The sequence below is a fragment of the Anas acuta genome, chromosome 7, assembly GCF_963932015.1.
Source record: "Anas acuta chromosome 7, bAnaAcu1.1, whole genome shotgun sequence".
NCBI classification, from domain to species: domain Eukaryota; kingdom Metazoa; phylum Chordata; class Aves; order Anseriformes; family Anatidae; genus Anas; species Anas acuta.
In genome coordinates, this window is record NC_088985.1 from 31,989,311 (window position 1) to 32,003,943 (window position 14,633).

The 14,633-nt window shown below is 38.8% G+C and overlaps 1 long non-coding RNA gene across 1 annotated transcript; it reads right to left on the reverse strand.

Annotated features, from left to right (window-relative positions):
* Positions 1–7,332: 7,332 nt before the first annotated feature.
* LOC137859265 (uncharacterized) lies at positions 7,333–9,695 on the reverse strand. Its single transcript, XR_011098215.1, has 3 exons — positions 9,621–9,695; positions 8,564–8,659; positions 7,333–7,652 (listed from the first exon to the last, which is right to left on the reverse strand). It is a non-coding gene; the product is annotated as an uncharacterized lncRNA (long non-coding RNA).
* Positions 9,696–14,633: the final 4,938 nt, after the last annotated feature.

Below are 14,633 nucleotides of genomic sequence, written 5' to 3' on the forward strand. Positions count from 1 at the left end.
TACAATTGTTTCTGCATCATTAAATAATGCCTCTTTCCAATAAACATCAAATGACAATAAATGAGTAGGTGAATGAAACGGTGATGACCATCTCAAGAGACACAATGCATTTATTCACTCCCACCTGTGCCCAGGGAATGATGTGCTTATAAGCATCTCCCGTCTCATCCTCTGCCTCTGTAACAATGTTTTTGCCACTTAATAATGGCAAAGCACTAACTGAATGTGTTCTTCTCATCCATTAACATAGAATGTCTGTTCAGTGAACAGCCTAAACCTGGAGTGCTCACACATGCCTCCTATGTGCTCTCTTTTAGAAGCTAAGACAAAAGGTTGTTCTGTACAGAGCCAGAGCTGGTGGTTGTTCTAGGGACCACTGACAGTGCCACAATAGCAGCAAGTAGCTCAGCACAGCCCATAACCCATAGAAGATGGGAGAATATCCATGACACTGCAACCAGGAGCTCATTTAAAGCTATTTCAGACATTTTGGCAGTACCCTGCAGTGAAAACAGAGTGGTCATACTGTATGAGGCTAGCCAGAAGAAATCACTGACATGTGCCTTTCCTAAGCATTGCAGTGAAAAACTGTTTCTTCCATACACCCATTTCAAAACACCAATCACTTTGGGGCATGACAGCAATCTCAATAATAAGTGACACTAATTTACTCCTACCTTGTTGCATGCTTACATGTTGGCAAGTACAATCTGTACAGCAAAAGGAATTAAGCTCTAGAGGAAGCACGTGTTCTCCATGGCCGTGCTGGATCATTCAAGAAATAATGGACTTAATGTGTAGCTGTATGTCTGTCTTTATTAGGAAAACTATGCTAGGAATACATTGAAATGCCTGGGGAGATTGTTGAGTCTTCGTTATTGAAGGTTTCATTTCAAAGAAAAACAAGCAAAACAAGCATCTCTGTGATCTGATTTCTCTTTCATGCCTGCGCAGTGGTGAGCACTGCATCTCACAAGTTCCTCAGTGTGGAGATCCTGATCACCAGATCAACCCTGGCACTATCAGCTCGGTGAATGCAGTCGAATTTGAGAATAGCAGTGTTCTGACCTCAGCAGGAGAATATTTCAGAAGCACTTCAATGAATGTTCTGACATTACAATATTTTATATGGTCTGACACTTAAAAAATAAAAAATGTTCAACTAACTTTGGCTTGAACAGACCATAAAAATATGAAGCTTTTTTTACAAAGAGAATGCTTTCTGACTAAAATAACCTTCCAGCACCCTGCACTGGTAAGTCTGGGTGGATTGTCTACTGTTTGTCTTCTGATTCTAATTGCACACAAGGATTAATAACAGTAAGGGAGGAGGATTGGTCTGAATGTCTTGTTTCTTCTTCACGTGTTTGTTTATGGAACTGCCCAGACATTGACTGAGGACCCTGGAACCAACAGTGTGTGGAGGTATTAATTCGCTCTCCCCATTCCTAATGTCAATGTTTGTGTACCACACACAGTGGTTTGCATTTCTATTGATATACTGACCTATTCTGGCCTGTCTGACCATAAAAGCAGGAGGAAAGGTCAATAAAATGAAGGAGAAATATAAAATAATCTGCTAGATGCAGAGCCATAAGATTGAGGGCCTCTCTAAATGGGATAAAACAGGAACCATTTCTGCTCAGCAGCTACTGAGTAAGGCAGAGGGTGGGTGCCGTACTGTGAGGAAGGAGAAAGGTCATGCCAGAAGGCAGCATCCTGCCTGGGAGAACATTTGCTGCCTTCCACCTTTAGTGTTGGTTCCTTGTTCCTTGTTCCTTCACTCTCTGCATAGGAATTACGGAGTAACAGCTAAGGATAAAGATACAGCTTCAAAGAGAGGTGGTTTGCCTTGCTTTACTTCTCTTAAATTTTTTTTCAAACTTTGCAGCCTGGTGCTTCACCCCTTGCATGGAATCTCCCTGCCTGCGTGAGACTTCTGTAGGAATGAGCAGGGTGCTGCAGGGAGCTGACAGGCACAGGGTGCTCTGTTCTTGCACATCCCTTTTCCACTTGGCCTGACTTACTCAGAGGGCATCCTGCCCAAGAGGTGTTTCAGGGCTCTCAAGAGCTGCAGCACAGGATTCTCACCAAGCTGGATGCTACACAACTCCTTTCACAGGCACTTGCCAGTGTTTTTTATTGGCAAATACGAGCTTGGAAGAAGATGGCTTAATAGTGGGTACATTGGTGATATGGATGGGTCTGAAGGCAATTATATTCTTGGGGATAATCCAACTGTGGGGCAGGGACTAGTGTTCGTGATTCTTTTACGGTCTTTTCAGAGCTATTCAGGGGAAAAGCTCTCAAGATCCCTTCTCTCTCTCTCCTGTTTCACATGAATCTTTGTTACTGTTATTCTTTTATTCTTTTTCCCCATTATTGACTCATAATTTTAAGCAGTCTCAGGACTTCTCCAGCTTTTCTCTCTTGATAAAATTTCATGGAGTTCTGTTGTATTAAAAATGTCACAATAAAGTCTATCCTAAATGCATCACCCATTACCAGTGCCACTCCCTGGCATTTGGAACTATCCCTGCACTAATAATTACACCACGCGATCCTCCCAGATATGCAAAGACAAGCTGTCTAATCCAGGAGAGGAAAGAGAGAAGTATCTAGTATCAATACTTAGGCTTAAAACTCTGTATACAGTTGAAGTGTGTAGTTGAAAAAGCGATAGTTGAATAAATGTAGTGACTGTTACCCAGGGAGAAGTTTAGGCATTAAAATTAATGAACAAATGTTTGTTTATAGTTTGAAAAATGAAAGAATATATGGTGTCAGAAGAGGTTTTATCTTCTGTATATATTTTTTTAAAAATTTAATAAAACCAAAACAAATAGCATTGGCTTATCCAAGGGAATATTGAAATCCATTAGGAATGCACTTGGAGTAATCTGATTCAACAAGTCGGTATATTTCTCTCAAAAACATAATGTCTGTACTACATTGTGTGAGATGAAGGTTAGATTACATTTCTTGCCAGTGCAATAATTCCCACATCATAAATTCTGATGAAATTATATCAATATATAAAGCAAATGGATGTCTGACCTACCATCGTTTTCTAGTTCTCAGATGCAGAAGCTGACATACAAGTAAATCCCCAGCCGCTTTGTGCAATACTATTACAACAGTGCCATTGCCTGGGAACTCTTATTAGCTATCTTGACCAGGAGCTGCTGTTAGAGTTTGTGGTTTCTGCTCTGAATATTAAACTTTGGCATACAAGAGTCCTCATTGTGGAGAGCACTTGGAAATGGTAATGCTAAATTGCTTTATATTTGCGGGGTTTGATTGCTTCAGATGATACAGGTCTAGCTGGTGGGCCTCTCTTACTGCTTGTATTTCCAGATTATAAATCATTCCTTTGACAGGGTATCTGCCATAACCAGTTCTCAGTTTTCGTACTGTCCTTCTTTATATTACAGCTGGCAACTACTTTTCTGGGCCATTCAGGTGGAAGGCACTTTTTGTGTAACTTATAAGAATAAAGGCAACATTGAAGTTTTCATATGTATCCTAATATTTAGTTCAAATGTCATTTAGTATGTGAAACTAGGATATGGGGTACAGGTTTAGAAAGAACTCAAGCTGTTTTCCCAGTAATATTACATATTTTTATACCTGCTATGATTGAGGTCCCATATTAATGGCTGAACTTGAAGGACCAAGAGCGCTTAGGGTAAAACAAACCCAATTTATTATTATTAGCACTATTCTAGACATCATAAAAGCTTTTAACAGAATAAGAACTTACAGTTGAACTTGCAGGTCAACTTGGGGTAAAAAGTTTGGACATTGTTTAAAGTCTGTGGCAGAAACACTTACATTCATTTAGGACATTTTCTTACAACAGTGTAATAATATTCTCAGAAATAAAGAGGAAAATCATTAGAGTTATGCTTCTCCAGTCCTTGAAGAATAGTGATGTTAAATTGGAAAAAAAATAATCAAAAAGAAGTATTGTTCATGATCTTATAGTTAAAATTTGGTGTATAAACTATTAAATACAATTTCACAGTTTTTAATCACTGTTAATGCAAAGTCTCGGTAACTCTCTGCTGTCTCATTATGCTTTTATTAGATTAAGACCTCAATGATGTTTCGCCCACCATCATATAAAAATGACTCAGAAGGTCTTTAAGAATATATATGAGGTTTTGAAACTTCACAAGTCTTTTTTTTTTTTTCCTCAAAAGTTTCATATTAACCTGTCATTTCAGACAATTTCTAGAACTTCCTGAATACTGAATTACTGATTGTATCAGAAATCCTGATTGCTTTTCAGGAAGTCACAGTAGCAAAAATGTAGTAAATAAACAGATAATTATTTGAGTATCAAACAAAAATGTGATGCTAAACACAAACAAATTTACACTTTCAGTGTAAATTTTTTCAAGTGTTTTTCTTTTTAAACATTTCCAGTAAAAACAACTGTTTTTAATGAAAAAAAGGCTTCCAAGAATAATTTTGCTTTTCAAAAATTGTGTATGAAAAATATGAAATATAATGAAATATAGTTTTAAATTATAAATTTTACAACAACAACAACAAAAAACTTTAGTTTTGCTTTTGAAATTAAATTAAAATTATTTCTCTATTAGAAATACTTACTTTGAAGAGAAATCACGCTATTAGCAAATCACATTTTGAAGAAAAGCAGATATTGATTGGCCTATAAAATAAAAGAGCAATGTTCTGTACTTGAAAATAATTGTTTACTTTCAGAGAAAGATTAAAATGCATTTGAAATGCATTTGGCCCTAAACCACTCAAATGCAGATGCACCAGGAATCTGACATCAGAGATTTTTCACTGTGTGCTGATTTTGTGATGGAAAAAGCTAAGGGGGAAAATCATTAATCCACACACCCCATAATTCATCACACAAATCCTGGTATGCTCTTCCCGAATCTCAGCAAAGATTTAAAAGTGAAATACTGTAGCAAAGTCTCATGTTACTAGGATTTATTGTTTTCCAAAATACACTGCAGAGCATGGGCTAGAATGTCATGAAGTTCAATTAGAAATCAGAGAAAGTAAAATACACCTGTTAGTTTGGAGGAAAAGCATATTTTGGCTTCAGTTGGCTTTTCAGTGTGCTTGTCTCAGGGAATTCTGAAATTCCTGCCTGCTTTTTAATAGGCAATGTTGACCCAAGACAAGTGAGCGTTATATTGATATCAGAAAGCTCAAGCTGGTGCTGATTTTGACAACGTGATAAAGGGCCCACTAAGCATAAGTGGTTCCTAGAGAAGGCAGGTTTTCTAATGTGTTAGGGCTGTGCTTGTCTGTCTCCTACATCTGGGAGGCATATCTCAATATGTCACCTACTTCTTTTCACAAAATAATATGTGCCCAAGCTTGCAACCATTCCTGAGTGGTATTAATATTAACGTATATCTGACGCAGAACTGTGCAACAAATAAATGTCATTTGTTTCAATGCCAGGAGCAGTCAGCAAGGCCACTAGTTCATCCTGACTCTGTACAGCAGGTCAGGATAATATGCTAATACCTCCATCAGCCTTCAGCTCATGCTGGAGTCACCCAGTGCTGGTGCCACGAGACATCTCCCTCCTGTCTGACTGCCGACACTTTGAACCGATCAGTGATGATCAGGATACGGAGCACCTTCATCCCAAGTGGCTAGCACAGATCTCCATGCTGCTGTTGACACTCGAGTCACAGTCCAAGCCTTCTGTGCTGCAACTGATCTGCTCCATTCATCAGCAAAGTTGCACCTGGACCCTGTTTTTATTTGGGGAAAAGCTATATCTATATCTTCCACAATAGAATTATATTATATCTATCTATATATTATATATATATCTATATCTTCCACAATAGAATTTACACACTACAGCATTACTAACAGCTGTAGATAGAGACACATTTTATGGTGTGTCTAACATCATAGTGATGCCATGCTCTAAAGGTGAAGATTGCCTAATTCATGAAAGAGTAAGGGACTGTGGAAGTGCAGAGCTAAAACTACTTGTGGCAGTTTCTTATCCAAATTGAGATTTCCACTGAAAGCGGTTTATGCATATGGCTTGTATATCAGTGTGTTTTGGATCCATTCTGTATTCACAGACCAATAATAAGGAATTAAAAGAGAGTGTCCAGGTTATCTCAGCAGACAGAAGTAATGGCAATGGATGCGTACTGCAGCTAACTGCTACCGTAGCAGCTAACTCTCTTCTGTCAATTGCCCCAGGAGCTTCTCAAGTAAAGATGATGTGGGCCTGAGAGAGGACAAATAAAGAATATTTTTAGCTCTGTTACACATATATTAAAGACCTTTAAATAAGTGACTGGTGAAGAATCACAACCCAGTTGGCTAGGATGCATGGGAAAATGTGTGGATCTCCAAATTCATTACATGCTTGTGAAAGCATAAATTCTGTGCTCAGGTCACTGTCTTGACTTTGACTTTTCCCATGCTGACAGGGACTATGTTGCATACAAATCTTAAATAGTTTTGGAGTTCATAAACAGTTTCCACCAGTTTCTCATTTCCAGTTTCTTCATTTGAAAACCAGAGCTACAGTGTTTGCTGAAACCACCTCCTGAGTTGGTATTTCTAACCTGAGGCTTCTCTTGAGGGCCTGATTTCTGGAGACATGGACATTCAGTATTTTCTGTGTCCTTAGAGAGGACACCACCCAAATTACTCGTCACTGAACTGAAAAGGCTGCTTATGCCTATTTGATATTTATACAGTTCTCTGGAGCTCCATGCAAAAAGAAAGACAGCCTGTATATTGAAGGCATGACTGCCTCTCTTTGTAGGCTGTCACTGGAGATCCATGCGTCAGGAAGTAAAATACACCTGCTAAAAAGCCTTTAGAAATAGGAAATAGAAAATCCTATGCATTTTCCTTGTAATTGAGTTGTTCCATCCCTGGCTCCAAGGCACTTTTCCCCCAGAGCTTTGCCCCTGACGTAACCTTATTTTGAGCACTCACTTTGGATCTCTGTATTGCTGCCATTTTCTGGATCCCTGCATTGCCAGTCCTGTCTGGGATGAGCTGTCGCCAGCTGAACGTGGAAGGTCTGCACTTTACAGGATATATTTTTATAAATGCATGGCATGCTGTTTTTGAGAGATCCCAGAGCTTTAGAGGAGCAGAAAATTTTGACCTCTGCATCTGCTTAAGCAGAAATAAAAGGTGGTGTTTGTTCACAACAAATATAGGACACGAACACGTCCCTGTACCACATGACTTACAGTAATCTAATAATAAACCTTGTGGAAGATGTTAATATTGCAGGAATTTAATTTTGTTTATCTGGGGCAGAATATGCACTAATTGCCTATTTAATCATGTTTATAATTAAACTCGTTATAACAATGATTCACGCGTCGGCTTCTCTAATTACACAGGCAGGACAGCATTATTTCCTCCTTACACTTCTCTCATTTAGGCTGGAGATGTTCGGTGTCACTGACAACCTGGTACTGCACGTGAACTGGTGGGTGTGGGTGGTGTTAAAGCTGTTCTAGGAGGAAGACCCCGCTGTGACTGATCCCTGTATGGGCCACAGTGAGCTTCTGGCAGAGAATTGCAGAAGGGGATCACGTTGAGAGGCCTGGCATTTCTGCACGAGGTGGACATGGTTCAGTACTGAGTGCAGCGAGAGTCTGAAAGAGTCCAATGGGACTTTTTTGTTGTTGTCGTTAGACAGAATTACAAGATTCACATCAAATAAGAGTATTGGTTCTTATTCTTTTTTTTTTTTTTTTCCTCAATTTGAAAACCAGAAGGATAAGGTTTAGCGAGGAAATATGCCTCATCCAGAGTCAACCAATTTGTCATTTTTTGAGAGTCAATTATTTGTCGTTGAAAAATAATTCCCTGAGATCCACCAAGTTCTGTATCCACTAAGCAATACACTTGAAATAAGGATACTGTTGTTTTACTTTTCTTTTTTTTTTTTAGACAGATAAAATAGTAAAGACCTGGGCAGTGCAATGTAGTTCATTCTTCCGCTGAGCACAAGAGGTTCACTTCTTGCAAGACAGGATGCAATTTCTGGGGAATATACACGTGCATGCGTATATATAGCTACAGATACATAATTAGCATCCTGCAATATTACTTGTGTGTCATAGTTAAAATTCTGCAAGATACACTAGGAAACCTTATTTTCAGCAGTCTAATAGTAGCACTGTCATAAAAATTCACAGCAGGCTGAAAATATCTCAGCCTAGGAGCTAATTACTTTAAAACATTAATTTTTCTGGAAAAATCTTGTTTTCTCCTTGAGGCTATGAGTTAGAAAGTGTATCCTTGTTTAAGTCTCCACCCTCCTTCCCTCATCTGCTATAACTGAACTACAGCTCTGTTATTTAGTTAAAACAATTGCAGACAAATTGAATCTGTAGTGACGATCAATTACTATTGGTATCTTGTGATGTTTTTAAATAATTAAGGTCTAGACTTTCCAAAGCAGCTCCTACTGAATAGGAATTAGAGAGGAGGGTTTGAGGTCATGAGGCTGCAAAACATGGGGCAATGTAAATGCCTGGAGTGCCTTTTTTTCTGTTCCCACCTACAGAAGTTCTCCAGCCCTTGCTGAAGATCTAAGGCCCTGTCCTGGGGACTGGATGAGTCCATCAGTCAGTGCTTGAATTTTCTTTTTTTTGGTCTGAAAAAGAGACATTTGTAATTTAGGTTTTGCAAAGACATGGCTGCATAACTTCAAACTCAACAAGGCCAAGTTAGAGGTGTGAATTATCCCCTGAAGAAGAGTCATCTGAAAGCTGTGCCCCTCAGTGGCTTGCTCAGAAGACACCTAGAGTCAAGCCCAGCAGCAGAGCCCAGTCTGTGGGTGTTGAGTGGTCAGTGCTGGTGACAGGATCCTGAGCGTGCTACAGGAGGCTGTGATGGAAGGAAAGGCCCCGGTACCAGCCCAGCCAGGCTCACAGCCCACCCAAAGTATCCCAACCACGCTGATCAAGCACCAGGCAGGCAGGACTGCTCTGCACTGGCCTGGTGCTCCCCTCTGCTAATGAACTGCTCACTCATTAGGAAAGTTGCTCTGGAACAAAAGTCAGAGTTGATTGTTTGTTCATAAAACAAGCTCCTCTGTCAACACACTGAAAAAAAATATGCTCAAACTATGATAAAAGCAGCAGGAAGCAATATTTTGAATAGCATCTTAAAAATCCCTCCCTGTGTAAAATTTTGGTATTATTGAACGTGGCCACACACACTCTGCTGGGACTGAGGCATCATTTGTCTTGCATTTGGCCCAAAAAAATGTCATGCCCACTCTGCTATCTAGTGGCTATTCTTGTAAAATGCATCCAGTGCCGTACAGTCTGAAAAATATCCTTCTTTCCCTTCCTCCTTTATCATATAACTTGTTCAATTATATTGTCTTTTCTTCTCTCGATTCCTATCTACAACTATACTTGCCCAAAGCAGCTATTGTATAACCTGTGGGTCTTGGATTAAGTTCACTAGTCTAGTTGACCCTCATCCTGACCTTCACTTAATTAAATACAGGATTAAGCTCAAGAAGTATGCAACTCAAATCTCAGGTTATAGCAGAGGGAGTTCAGCACACTGGCAAGGAGCTGACTGATGTTCATGAATGAGCTCACCTGGCCTTGTAAAACACCAGAAAGTGCATGATCCAGCCTGTTGCTTTTAGAAAGGAGAGCAGGTTTAACTCTTTCCTGGTGAACCCTTCTCTGTGTTTTCTCTGGTGTTATAGATCAGCATAAAAATACACATCATTACAGAAATGAGGTGCATGAAACATTTCTCTATTGTGTAATCAAGAAAATGAGTATTCTTATTAAAAGTAGTAGTAGTGGTAGTTGTAGTAATAGTATAAGAAGAAGTAGTAGTGTTTGGAGCTAGGACATTTAATGATTTTGAACTGGGACCCTCAACCATCGTCTATTTCCAGTGCCAATGTGGCTGGAAAATTGGTCTCTCAAAGATGTCTTCCAGAGCCTAAGTTACCTAAACTTTTACTGTATCCATGAATTGGAGGGAAGAGAGGCAATGCAATGCTGCACTAATTCTTCAGGTGGTGCAAACCAAAGGAGGAAATGGGACAACCCTAACTTCCACCAGCTGATCTTCTAATCTGAGGCATGTGAAAACCACCTGTTAAACTTCAGGGAGCAAATCTACAACCTCATGTGTAATGGGGATGATGCAGAAGCAGACCACGCTACATTTCCCGTCATTGTCTATCCATAAACATAAATTGTGAGAAACATCCAGTTGTTCCTGATAATGGACTTTCTTGAGAGTAGACTGCAGATGGCATCAAATTTAATTGTGTTTTAAAGCACAGGCAGAAAATCACGTTGTTTTATAATAGCTAGAGCATGGGGTTGAAATCCAGGAACTGTCAGAAATAAAAAATAGTTATATATATATATATACATATATATATATATATATACATATTAAAATAAACTAATAATAATAAAAAAGCTTATTGGACATGTGTTTAATGCACATTATCCAATTCTCAGTTGCAGATTCTGTGAGTAAGGACCAGCTTACTTTCCATTTCAGGATTTCAGTTTTGTTTTGTTTTCTTTTGTGTTTGTTTGTTTGTTTCCAGAGACAGTGTGAGAGGAACACTGGGCTTGTAAATTATGAATTCACTGAAAAATTGTTCACTGTTTTTCTAAGGATCGTGCTACAATCTATTCACCCAGGAAACAAACCCAGTGGGACCAAACCCCTGGTGGTGGGCAGCATCTCTGAAGAGGGCTCAGCGAATGTGCTGGCCAGTGTAAGAACAATTGCAAATATCTTATTTAGGGTGTCTTGTATCATCTCTATACTGTATATTGACATTTTATTGACTCTGTCTGCTCTACAAATGTCATGTCACACAGGATGAAATGAGGAGTGGCACCAGGAAAACCATGTAATCTGGCTGGGTCAGGGACTGAGCTCCCAGGAAACCCACAGAAGTCTCAGCCTGAACTCTAGCAGGGAATTAGCATTTAGGTACTTCAGGCTTTTAAATCCATTGCATTAGCTGAAGAGCATTTGTCTAAGATGTCCATTACTGGTGAGAAAGAGTTTGTTTGTTTTTCAAATCTGCTTTAAATCTAATGGGCTACTGAATCTCCCCAAACTCCATTTGACAGTATTATTTTTTCAGATTAATTTTTTTTAAGAACAAAGAAGCTTGACACCCCATACAGTGTGGAATAAAACTTTGAAAATGAATAAAAAGCAACCCCGTGACTAATACATTCACTATGTGAAGGAGCAATGGCTTAGTGGATCTGCTATTTCATAGGCAAAAATGCAGAGATTGCCTCTTTTGTCAGTTCATAGATAAAATCCTATTCTTTGTAATCCCTGAAGAAACAAATCAAATAAGCTCTGGCTGAGCTAACCATTTTCAATCCATCAAAGCAATCAAATTCTGTTTACCTGAATCAGAATGATTTCTAAAATGTTATTAAAAAGTAAAATGGAGTTTAACTATTCCAAAAAACTGAAAATGATGTGCAAACACAAAAGGGATAAGATTTCAGTAATTATGTAGACACAAAGTCGGTGCCATCATTTGTACCACAATACAATGTAGCTATGGCATATAAAGATAAAGCTTCCTTTGTCTAACATTACTGCTGCAAGTGATGCATAAACATAATTAATGTAAGAAGTCTTCAAAGGGGCGAATATTCATTTTGTCAGTTAGTTTTATTGCTCTTTCAAGCAAACAAAGGTTTTATAATTTAATAAACCAATTAACTGATTATATATTTCACCCAAAATATTTGTATATCACACATTACTATCGTTTCACAAATCACCCTTGTTTTTCATGAAGCGGAGCCAGTGTGTGGTGCTGCAGTTTAAGCCCTGAATTTAATATTCATGTAGTTTGCCCACAATTTTGGAGTGAGTGCCTTAAGAAGCCTGTGCCTCACTGCATTCCCTAAATACAGTGGCAGGTTACATGAAAATTTTGTCCTGTGGTGGCTTTGAAATTAAATCATTATGTCATGATTCTGGAACTGATCTGCATGAAGAATTGCATCATCTTCAAGGCAGGACTCAGTGCATTTTACCACCCCTGCAGGATCACTTTTCCCAGTCAGCAGCAGATCGTGGGGATGATTTCAGTTGCAGTGCACATCACTGTAACACATCCCTCACTTGCTCAGTGACAGCTCATGGGGTTTCCCATTGTATACATTATAATATATGGGAAAAAAAAAAAAAAGTAGAAATTCTCTCCAAGATTGACATCTTAGGGAACCACTCAAAGTTTGATGCAACATTTTTTTATATAACATAAACAAGTGGAAAAAAAAAAAAAACTGCACAGAGAAAACAAAAAACATCTCCAAATTACTATTGTCATTATTATTATCATTACTATTATTATTGCTATCACCATCATCATTATTGTCATTATTATTGTCATTATTATTATTATTATATACACAGATAGCAGCCTTTCTATTGAGATTGTACATTAACTGTGCAATTAAAAAATATCCCTGCTTCTCTAGTTGATGAGGACAAAACCTGTCTGTGAAGATTGTGATTGCCCTTCAGTGTCCTGCCAAAATACAGTCCTAAATTTGTCGAAGCTATAACACAAAAATTATGTCCTCTCTCAGTTTGAAGCAAAACCTCAACTGCTAGTTATTTCATTGCATAATAAGAGGCAGCATTCACAAGTGGTTAGGCATGAGACTGAGAGTGGGAACTCAGCCATCTGTTCCCAGCTCAGCCAGTGCCTTGGTGTCTCTGGGAAAAATGTCATCCCATGTATGACTCCATTTCTCAAGCTAAATTTGGAATAATTACGTTCTGCATCTTTTTAGAATCCTAGAGGCATTCATGATGTGCTAATACGGCCAGCAAGGAGCAGAAAGGACTCGTGCATCAGGTCTGTGTAAATGAGGTTGCTTGTTTGACCAAAGCATACTATATAGCCTCATGACACAGCCCAGCTCTCAGCTCCATGTAATGATGGAGCCAACCGATGACCTTCCAGGGAAATTCAGTGGGAGAAACATTTTATCAATGGAGTTGTCTTAGAGGTAATTATCCAACCACTCCTTCTGGGTGTTTAAAAGTTAACACTAAGTTTTACTTCCAAAACTTTTATTTGCTTCACATCCTGGGAAGAAAACCAGTAATTTGGAAGCCTGCAAGGCATCTCTAGATCCTCCTGAAACAACTCAAACCCATCACTGCCTCTGTTTCTGCTCAAGGCTTCATTGTGTTGCACTATGACTGGAGAAACCAAGAAGCATTCAGCCCAAATGCTTAGTTTTCTATTTGCTTCTGTGTGTGAGTTTGTGGTTTTTTTTGAGATATAAAAACTTTCTCCAGACATTGGCACTAAGTATAGAACTGTTATAAACCCCAATAAAATAAAAAATATTGCTTTAAGCTTTGTCTTTGCAATGGCTAATCTTTTACATTTCACTTTCCCCATGCAGCACAATGCTCACCTGCACTGATAAATACTAAGTAATGAGGAATATACCAAAATGTGCAGTTCTTTCCCTCTCATATACACATGCACACGTACATGTACACACACACACACACGAAATACTCAGAACATTAAAGAAAGCTGTTAAACTAATCTGGTGCATCTAAATGGGCAATATATATTGAATCCATGCTCCATTGATCATAATTATTGCGGTGCCCTTTATCAAGCAGCCATCTTAAACCATTATTTAGAGATCATTTTGCTTTCCATTACTGTCACTATATTGCAGAATTCACCAGGAATTGGCCGCTGTGCGATAGATGTGTGTGCAGCTGTATTAGCCTGGAATCTGCTCGTGTTATCCAACAATGTTTCTAAAATGAGAGACTTAGCAGTGCATTCACACAACTTTTGGACAGCCTTTAACTTCTTTCTGAAGGGACAGATTATTCGCATAAGCTTTGTTTTCCGTGTACCTCCTTCCCACCTCAAATTCTTTGTATATTCTCCTTAAAATTAAATAGCCTTTACGTGAAGGGGCAGATTGTATACAATGAAAAGATTTTCTTGTTTTAAGGTGTAACTGAGAGGTATTAAATGGCTACACTGCCAGTTTCAGAGGGTGCTTGAAATGACTCATTAACCCTCACAAAGTCTTTATTACCCTCTGGGGTAAGTGAAAGGGGGAGAGAGAAGTATTTTGGCCCTCTGAAGCGATGCACCACACAGACAATATGGTAATTCCACAAAAGCCAGCGTGTAAATATCTGGAGCTGAATCCAAAGCACAGAATTCTCAAAAGTACTCAGAAAACACCTGGCTTGTTTGCCTTGTAAGAAGATTAGAGGAACACAGAGAGAAAGAGGAAAACATGGTTCTTAATAAGACCAGCATCATTTTAGACTGAATCCCTATCTCAAGCCTCTTGAAGTAATGCACCTGGCATGTGCTGCATGCTGTGATATTAATAGATGTATCAGGAACACAGGTGTTTAAGCGGATATTTGCCAGTTTAACCAGGTGTAAGGAGATTTTAATGTAGCCAAAAAGTAAGAGGATGGAAAAACAGAAGTTTCAGACACTCGTCATCAGTGTTAGACTATGAAATAATACTAAACGTGTTGGAGATAGCTAAGTCAGCATTAATCTTCTGACTTATAGCTAGGTG